Genomic DNA, 9981 nt, shown 5'->3' on the forward strand with positions numbered 1-9981 from the left:
AAAAAAAAAAAAAAAAAAAGAGAGAGAAATTAGCATGAAGGGCTCACACTGGCCAAATCTGGATCAACTCAAGCATCCACATAAATAACAACAGTAAAGGATTTTTAAAGCACTGACTAAAACAAATATACAAAACTCTACACACAAACTAACAGATAAATAATGGAGGAGAAAGTTCTTCCTTACAACAGAAATCAAACTAATAAATGCAAAATGAATAACTGGATTAGAAATTCACCATTAGGCAATCTCTACAACAGACTCAGAAAATCATCACTGAATGTTAAAACTCATGGGTGAAAATTTGAGAATTAACAGGATATTTAAATAGTCTCCAAGTATCTCCCAACAATAACTGGTATGTTACAAAACCTGGTAGACACCTTAACCAAGTAATCAAAGTTAACCACACCAGTAATGACATCGTTTGCCTCTTGATATGTTGTACTAAGAACAAAACATCACCTCTGTGGCATTCTTGCTAAAAAGTACATACTCTGACTCTGATTATGCAAAAATATCAGAAATGCCAATATTAAGAGACCTTCTACAAAATTACTAGTCCTATATTCTTCAAAAACATCAATATCATGAAAAACAAGGACTTTTTTGTTCCAGTTAAAGGAACCTATAAAAAACATGGCAATAGACTGCAACTCATGATCTGAGATTTTCTTTTGTCTTTATAAAGAATATTAATGGAACTGACAAAATTTAAATAAGATTTATAGAATCTTATTCTTATAAGAATTAATCATGCAATGTTAATTTCCAGAGTTTGATAACTCTATTGTGGTTACATAAGAGAAAGACCTTGTTTTTAGGAAATACACACTGAAATATTTAGAGATTAAGGGGTATCAAGTCTGCAATTTACTTTCAAACAGTTCTGGGAGAAAAACACATTTGTACTTATATATGTCCACATCACACAATAAACCTTATAATTTACAAAATACTTTCACATACATCATTGTTATTCTGACAAAAACCAAGAAATAGGTACACAACAGTCCTTTTATATGAGAGTAAATGTGGCCTCCTATATCTAAAAATTTCTAAAGAATTGTCTGTTTTTTCTACCCCTACAACCAAGCCCTAGTTCATCATTTCTCTCAAATATTTTATTTATTATTCTAACTGGTCTTCCAACCTTCATACTCCACATCTCTGCCAGAGTAATCTGTCCCCCCCAAAAAAAAAAAAGTCTGGTGTTGTTATTCAGCAGCTTTAAAAATTTCAACACCCTAACACTAAGGTGAAAAATCCTAAACAGGACATAAAAGAACCTTCCAAACACAAACACACGTGTGTGTCAAGAATATCCTACAATATTTCCCTTCAGCGATTTACTGCCTTTCACCAAAGCATTATTAAGGGGAAATCTACTTTATTTTACTGTGGGAAGATCAGTTCCATCTCTTGTTACTTTATATAGAGAAAAATGTACTGCACTTTTTAGATGTGAGTTCATGTCCCTCTCCACCTCTAAGTCAGGGATATTGGCCAAACCCTTAAGATCCAAGCCTCTTCATCTGAAAAAATTATGGTAATGCCTTACCTGTCCTTACACGAGGGCTAACACCAATGTCAAGATCCACATCCAATAATTAATATTATGAACAAATGTCAGCGTGAAATAACACCACCTTAAATTTTATATGAAGCTTCAGGTCACAGAAAACTTCTATTATTTCACTTCATCTTCGGAACCCTCAGGTAATTTCCTGTAAGGTACCCCAGGATCCTTCTGAGGTACAAGTATCTTCATTTTAATGACAAGGAATCTGTGGCTTCAGGAAAGGTGAAATGACTTGTCCACACTTACAAAGCTTTAAGAAGTAAAGCCCAGATTCTGACTCCTGTTTTCTCTGACAAATGCACCACAGCCTTCCAGAGTTACAAAAACTTATTTCCCTAGAACGAAATGTGAATATTAGGTTACAAGATGGACTGACTGTATATAGTTACTGTCTCTATCTACAACAAGACACTGACACTACCTCCAAAACAAATCCCAAAATCTGAATTTTTCTCCAGATTACCCTACCATACCCCTAGTCCAAGCCACCATCAACTCTCACGATTACTACATAACCTCCCCACTAATCTTGCTGCTTCTATTCTATCCATCATCCTCGCATGGAAGCCAGGTGGATCCTTTAGAAACATAAACCAGGTCACAACACAAGGACTTAAAATCCTCTAATGGCTTCCCAACCCACTCAGAATAAAATTAAAATCCCCCAGTCTTTCTTGCAAATCTTTACATAAAAGCGGATTTTGTTCTGTTCCTTTTACAAGCAAGCTCATTCTCACCATAGGAGTTTTGTATTAGAAATCTCTCTGCCTAGAATTCTCTTTCCCCATATTTTCACATGGTCAGCTCTTGTCATCGAAAGCCAGGTTTAAATAACACCTCAGAAAGATTTTCCCTCACCAGACTGATGTCATTCTCCACCACATTACCCTACTTTCATTATATTATCTGCAGAGCACTTATCACTACTTGGGTTTGGTTTCGGTTTTTTTGTTTTTTTGTTTTTATTTTTGTTTTTCCTTGTTTGCTCTCTCTCTATACTAGAATGTAAATACAAGTAACAGAGACTTTGTCTTGTTTGTAGAGTTATCTGAACATCCAGTACAATTACTTTCTAAAATGCTTAACACTGAACAAGTCGTTACTAAATGTTTTAACTCGGTAGTCTTTGTAACAGTATTTCATGTAATCTACTTTTTTGAAAATCCTAAACAATCTCAGATCACACAGCAGGTGCCCAACAATTATTAACTTAATTTGAATGAATTTCTATAAAAACAAGGCCTTCAGATTTTAAGCTTAATACAACAAATATCCTCAAACAAATCCCCCTACACACACACACACACACACACACACACACACACACGGAGACAGAGAACCCTTCCTTCTTCCCACCTGTAAAGATGATCCACACTGAAGAGGATCACTTCTCCTTTCTATTTCCCAGCTCCTTGACAATACTAGCTCAAGGGGAAAAAGAGGATCAGGGACTGGAGAAGGAATAAGGCATTCATATCCAGGCGCTATGAGCACCATTCCAACCTCATCCACATGCTTTAGCCATACTGTACCCTCTGCTGGTCCTTATATGTGGCATGTAATTTTCATATCTCCATGCCTTCACTTACAATTGCTTCTGCACACGATGTTCTCCCACTCCCACCTCCCATTCTTACCTGGTTCTATATATACCTAGAAACTTGTCACTCCTTCTTCAAAGACTAGCTCAAATGTTCACACTTCTGTAAAACCCTTCTTGACCCAAACCTAATCTTGTGCTAATTTAGTCACTTCTTTACCACTTCATAGTACTTAGTTTTGTGGAATAAGGTTTCTTTCTAATGATCAACTGAAAAATTCACTTTTACGTCTCTATAAACAGTGTTTGCTGTAAAACAGTTGCTCACTAATCATTTAGACAATAAAAAGCAATTCAATATTCTCCTGGTATCAAAGGATAGTATTCCAAACAAAGATTAGTCTAAAGTTCTACAAATTCCTGTCGTTCCCGTTTAAAAACAAACTTTAACTTCATTAAATACCAAAAAATGAAGTTAATTACCCACCCCAACCAGAAAAGGATTTAAAAGTGGTTTGTTAAAAATTACAGAAATGATAGGCCTCACGGCGAGGCCAAAAAAAAAAAAAAAACCATTACAGAAATGATGTCTTGCCTTCAGAATTCCAATCACAAGCGTACTGCTGCAACTTAATGAGCAACACTCAGTAGAAATCCTTTTCTCCATCTGCAAAGTAAGGATAATTTCTTCATACATCCAGGGAATGCTGTCTTGCAATAATCAATTGATGGCTGAGAATAATTATGTTACTAAAGCTAACTGAATTTCAGCCAATGATGCTGGGACAACTTGACAGCCCTCTGCAAAAGAATAAATTTGGATCCCTATCTCATACTAAATACAAAACTTAACTCAAAATTATCAAAGACCTAAATGTAAGAGCTAAGAACTGTAAAATTCTTAGAAGAAATGCAAATCTTCTTGACCTTGGATTACACAATGGCTTCTTAGAGATGACACCAAAAGCACAAGTGACAAAAGAAAACAGATAAATTGGACATCAAAATTAAAATCTTTTGCGTTTCAAAGTACACCATCAATAAAGAGATAACCTACAGAACAGGAGAAAGTATTTGCAAGTCATCTGACTTGTATCCAGAATATATAAAAAACTCTCACAACTCAACAATAAAAAGACAAATAACCCAACTGAAAAATGGGCAAAGGATTGGAGTAGACATTCTCTAAAGATACACAAATGACCAGTAAGCACATGAAAAGATGCTCGATACCACCAGCCATTAGGGAATGCAAATAAAAACTAGGAGATTCCACTTCACTAAGACAGCTATAATAAAAAAGACAGACAATAACAAGTGTTGATGAGGATGTAGAGAAATGGAACCCTCATACATTGCTGGTATAAATGCAAAAATGGTACAACCACTTTAGGAAACAGTCACAAAGTTGCTCAAAGGTTAAACACAGAGTTACCATATGAACCGGCAATTCCATCCTAGGTATCAATATATACCCCCCCAAAAATGAAAACTTATGTCCACACACAAGTTTGTACACAAATGCTCACAGCAGCATATTTCATAAAAAGCCAAAAAGTGGAAACTACTCAAATGCCCATCAATCAATGAATAAAATACAAACAAAATGTGGTATGTACCCATACATGGAATATTATTCAGCCATAAAAAGGAATGAAGTACTGATACATGCTACAAGATGGATAAACCTTGAAAACGATAAGTGAAGTGAACAAAGCCAGATACCAAAGGTCATATAGAGAAAGTTCCAAAAAGCAAAACTTGAATTTTCACGCACTGACAACTATTTACATAGCATTTATATTGCATTAGGTATTATAAGTAATATAGATATGATTTAAAGTATACAGGAGGTTGTGTGTAGGTTATATGCAAATATTTTGCCATTTTGTATGAGGGAATTGAGTATCCCTGGATTTGGGGATCCAAGAGGGATCCTGGAACCAATCCCCCACAGATACCAAAGGACAACTGTATTGTTTGATTCCATTTATATGAAATGTACAAAACAGGTAAATCCATAAAGCCAGAAGCAGATTACTTGTTGCCAGGAACTGGGGCAAAGAGGGAATGACTGCTAATGGGTACAAGGTCTATTTTGGGGGTGATGAACATGTTCTGAATAGTGGTGATGGTTACATAACTTTATCAATACACTAAAAACCAATGAATTCCATACTTTAAAAGGGTGAATTTTTTGTTTGATGAACTAAACCTCAATTAAGCTGTTATTGTTTAAAAAATTTTAAAAGACGGAGATATATGCAACTGATTTCCAACAATGCCTCATCCGCTCGAATATTTTTTATTTATGTAAATTCAATCCACATAAAAATCTGACTTGCCAAACTGTACAAAATAAAAAGCCAAAAGTGTGAGGGGCTTCCCTGGTGGCGCAGTGGTTGAGAGTCTGCCTGCCGATGCAGGGGACATGGGTTCGTGCCCCGGTCTGGGAGGATCCCACATGCCGCGGAGCGGCTGGGCCCATGAGCCATGGCCACTGAGCCTGCGCGTCCGGAGCCTGTGCTCCGCAACGGGAGAGGCCACAACAGTGAGAGGGCCGTGTACCGAAAAAAAAAAAAAAAAAAACAAAAACAAAAAGCCAAAAGTGTGTTGTGCTGGCTGAGAGGGGGTAGGGCAATTTTCCCTCAATAAATAAACTATAAAAATAAAGGAAATTGGGCTTCCCTGGTGGCGCAGTGGTTGAGAGTCCGCCTGCTGATGCAGGGGACACGGGTTCGTGCCCCGGTCCGGGAAGATCCCACATGCCGCAGAGCGGCTGGGCCCGAGCCTGCGCATCCGGAGCCTGTGCTCCACAAGGGGTGAGGCCACAACAGTGAGAGGCCCGCGTTCCGCAAAAAAAAAATAATAAAAAATAAAGGAAATTAGTTTTTTCATTACTAAAAAGTTCAATTCATTAAGCACCTGAAAAATAAATTTTATGTTCCTGACCAACCTCCACTTTAAAATTCAAACTAATGACTCTTTTCAAAAATTTAATCTTAACCAAAATACCACCCTCCCAGAGAGCAAAGAATGAATGCTTACTGATCCAGATTTCTCAAGTGGTGAAATTACTGATGTAATTCTGTGAAAGTCCCTTTTACAAATGCAAGTAGCCTAAGTAAAAATGCTTAGTATTTCTGGAAAGTTAACAGATTAATTTTAGCTTCAATTATACTAAAAAGGTTTCTGAAGCTTAAAAAAAAGTTTTTATGTAAACTAGTTTCTAAAAACCAGTCAATTTCAGGGGAAAAAAATATTTTGATGAACTGGAGGAAGAACACAAGTTTCCACAAAGATGCAGTGGATAAATCTAGATGATTTACTGCTAGGAGACTCTGTATCCATAAAACATCAGGCCTCTCACTCACACATACAACACAAGAGGAACGTACACACCTGTTTTCCAACTACATCAGCAACCACCCATGTGCTACATAATTACACGTAATTATCCTTGGGATACAAAAATACTATGGATGGGCTTGTTTGTGTTTCTTCCAACAGTGTTGACAGGTAGCAGTGAATCACATATTCTCCTGAGTCTCATCTGCCTCATGATCAATGACACATGCCGCCAACATCTGAGGTTAAGGATGCAAACTGAGACTGCAGATTACTGTCTCCTGCCCATGATGCTAAATGTTACCTATGTACAAATATGGAACGACAACAGTGCCACTGGTGCCAAACTCAAACCAAAGTAACCGCCCCAAACTCAAATCTGAAGTAAACTACAGATCTGTACCACTTATACCATTATCAAAATGTTGAGCATCCTCTACAGAAAGAGAACCATGCTGATAAGAGATATAAACATACTGGCCAAAAAAAACTTTTTAGAGACAGCCATGGTTTCAAATATTTTGTCTCATTAAATCATCAAAGCCCGGGCTTCCCTGGTGGGGCAGTGGTTAAGAATCCGCCTGCCAATGCAGGGGACACGCGTTCGAGCCCTGGTCCGGGAAGATCCCACACGCCACGGAGCAACTAAGCCCGTGTGCCACAACTACTGAGCCTGCGCTCTAGAGCCCGCGAGCCGCAACTACTAAGCCCGCGTGCCACAACTACGGAAGCCCACACGCCTATAGCCCGTGCTCCGCAACAAGAGGAGCCACCACAATGAGAAGCCCGTGCACCGCAACAAAGAGTAGACCCCGCTCGCCACAACTAGAAAGCCTGGGCGCAGCAACGAAGACCCAACGCAGCCAAAAATCAATAAATAAAATAAAAATTTTTTTTAAAAACCCATCAAAGTCCAACTTTGAAATCAGCAACTCCAATACTCAGAGGAGTACAAACTTCATATTCTAGAACAACTCTATAACCAAAATACTTTGTCAACGTATTCATATTTTCAGTACTTAATATTCGGTCTCCACAGATACATGGTTTAGGATTCATACCCACTCCTCAAAGGTCTTAAAAATCTAACTGGGAAGCCGAATAAAGACATTAAAAGATAAACTGAAATCCAGGCTAGCATATGCTAAGGAAAAAAAAAAAAGAAGAAAACAGTCCCACACAGGAGAGGTATGAATAGATCCCTTGGGGTTGAACTAGTCAAAAAGGCTTCTCAAGAGACTGGGCCCAGAGTAAAGGGAGTATCCGTGAATACAAGCAGAAAAGAGTTTCAAACAGAAAGAAAGGCACAAAGAAAGGCCAAGAGGAGGGACTTCACAGGAACAACAAACAAGTTAGTTTGGCTGGAACTAAAGATTCACAAAGGGAAGAAATGTGTTAAGACTGAAGAATGGATCAGGGCCAGATTACAGAGAAACCTGAAAACCACGCCAAGGAGCTTAAACCTTACTTTGCATGTAACAAGGAGAGTTCCGGAACTTTTTATGTTGTGGTGTGAGAAGGTGAGTGTTAAAATGTGCAAGATATTATTTACCCAAGGCATTAGCGGAGCACAAATAGTCCAGGTGAAACACATCTCTGGGAGAAACGGTATTCAAAGCCCAGGTGCAAAAGCTTATTATTGGGGAAGGAGGGAAGTGAGCAGCAATGCTCAAATAATAACACTGAACCAAGTTAAATAAAAAGCTACAGTGGTCTACTTTTGCAGCTCCCATTTATTTAAAGCCTCCATCTACTATAAAAGCGATATAAGTATAAAGCACATTGAAGAGCTCCCACTGTATCAGTTACACACAGGAGGCAATTTACCTCAAATATCCTACATCTGGATCATGAGTTCCAAAACTATGCTAATCCTCTGACTTTAAATGCAATATGCCAAACCCTCATCAGCATACAGAGCTGGATCAAGGCCATAAGCTACCATGAATGAGCTCATCATACTAACCCAAGCACATTTCAAGAGTAAATAAATGGGTGTCTCAATGTTCTGAAGCATTAACAAAAGGTGTTGAAACATCAACAGAAATAAAAATCCCTCATGACATTCAAATAATATCCTCCCCAAAGATTAAAATGTGCCATTACTGTCCTCTCAGTCCCCCTGACAGCCTATAAAAACAATGTTATGAAACTTTAGTATAAGCAGGTGACTGCATATCATAAGATCCAGAAATCAAGGGGGAATCAGGATTCTAGATTTCTTTACAACTTCCTCATTTAATTAATAATGTTAATAACCAGGAGGAGAGATCCAGCTTAATTTTTCACAAACCTAGTTTAATGACTTTCCTAAGACCCCTGGCACAAGCCAAGATCAATATTCCTTATGGTTTCCCCTGGCTTATAGTTTGAATACTGAGTCATCCACGTTTGATCAAAACATGGGTACCCTTGAGGTCGCACAAGTGATAAAGAAGTCAACTAAAAAAAGAGACTTTAGAAAAAACACTCATTATATAACGTTTCCATGAGGTAAAGATTTCTCTTCAACTGTACATTAAATTTATTGACAACATAACAGATCATACGGTGAGCAAACAGACCAAAATATTGGATAGAGGGGACGGCGTTTAACCTCATAGCCTACGGAGTTATGGAATCAATTGACTGAAATACCAAATTCTCAGCCAGAGTTTCAAAACACCAGTGTTATCTCAAAGATAATGGGCCGGTTCAAACTTCCAGGCTGAACCTAAACTGCTGGTCCCTTGTGCTTAACACAAGTATTCATTACAGTCCTTTTGTCTGTGAAACGACCCACACCAAACCACAGCGGAGAAAATAAGAGAGAGTTGCACGGAACCATCGTTATCGCGAGCGAAAGAGCCAGACGATTTTGCCACGAGTTCCAGCTCCTCCTCCCCAGCCCACCCCCATCGCCCCCCATCTTTCTAGGACAGAAAAGGCAACAACGGAAGGCCACCGCGGGAGGCGAAGAGGAAGCGGCCAAGGGACCGAAGTTTGGGGCCCAGTACCAACTTGTGGCGATGGACCCAAGTATTTAGGGCCTACCGCAGAGCGCGAGCGCAACCCCACTCCCCAGCCCGGAGGTGGCAGGAAAAGAAGTCGGGGGGAAGGGGGGTCATCTGGCGGAAGAGAGGTGGCAAGGCAGGCGGCGCGTCCAGCCGCGGCTGATCCATGGTCGGTAAACAAGCCGAGCGGACCCACCCTCCCACAGCCCCGGGCCTGTCCCCGCATCGGGAAAGCCCAAGATGGAAGCGTGGAGGGGCCAGACCTTGCCGCCTCCCCTCTCCTCGCCTGCGACGCCTACCCGGGGGTCGCTGGCGGACGGCCCGGGAGACCCAGCGGCCTGGGCGCCATCAGGGAGCGAGGGGCCCGGGCAGGCCGCGGCAGAGCCGCGAGGGGCCTGCAGCGGGGCGTCCTCCCGGGGCCCGGTTACCTGGCGGCGGCGGTGGCTCTTCCTCCAGCTCCTGCTCCTCCTCCCCGTCCGACGGTCGGCGCCCGGCGGCAGCGGCGGCGGCAGCGACTC

At 40.2% G+C, this 9981-nt stretch overlaps 1 protein-coding gene across 2 annotated transcripts in view; it reads right to left on the reverse strand.

Annotated features, from left to right (window-relative positions):
* ZRANB1 (zinc finger RANBP2-type containing 1) overlaps positions 1–9981 on the reverse strand; it is a 68668-nt gene extending 58687 nt beyond the window's left edge. The window contains exon 1 of one of the 2 annotated variants that reach the window (XM_024751536.1): positions 9892–9981. The gene's annotated coding sequence lies outside the window, so the exon portion shown is untranslated. The remainder of the gene's footprint in view (positions 1–9891) is intronic. The other variant, XM_024751537.1, reaches the window with a different exon arrangement.

Source organism: Neophocaena asiaeorientalis, unplaced genomic scaffold (genome assembly GCF_003031525.2).
Source record: "Neophocaena asiaeorientalis asiaeorientalis breed wild unplaced genomic scaffold, Neophocaena_asiaeorientalis_V1.1 scaffold108, whole genome shotgun sequence".
NCBI classification, from domain to species: Eukaryota; Metazoa; Chordata; class Mammalia; order Artiodactyla; family Phocoenidae; genus Neophocaena; species Neophocaena asiaeorientalis.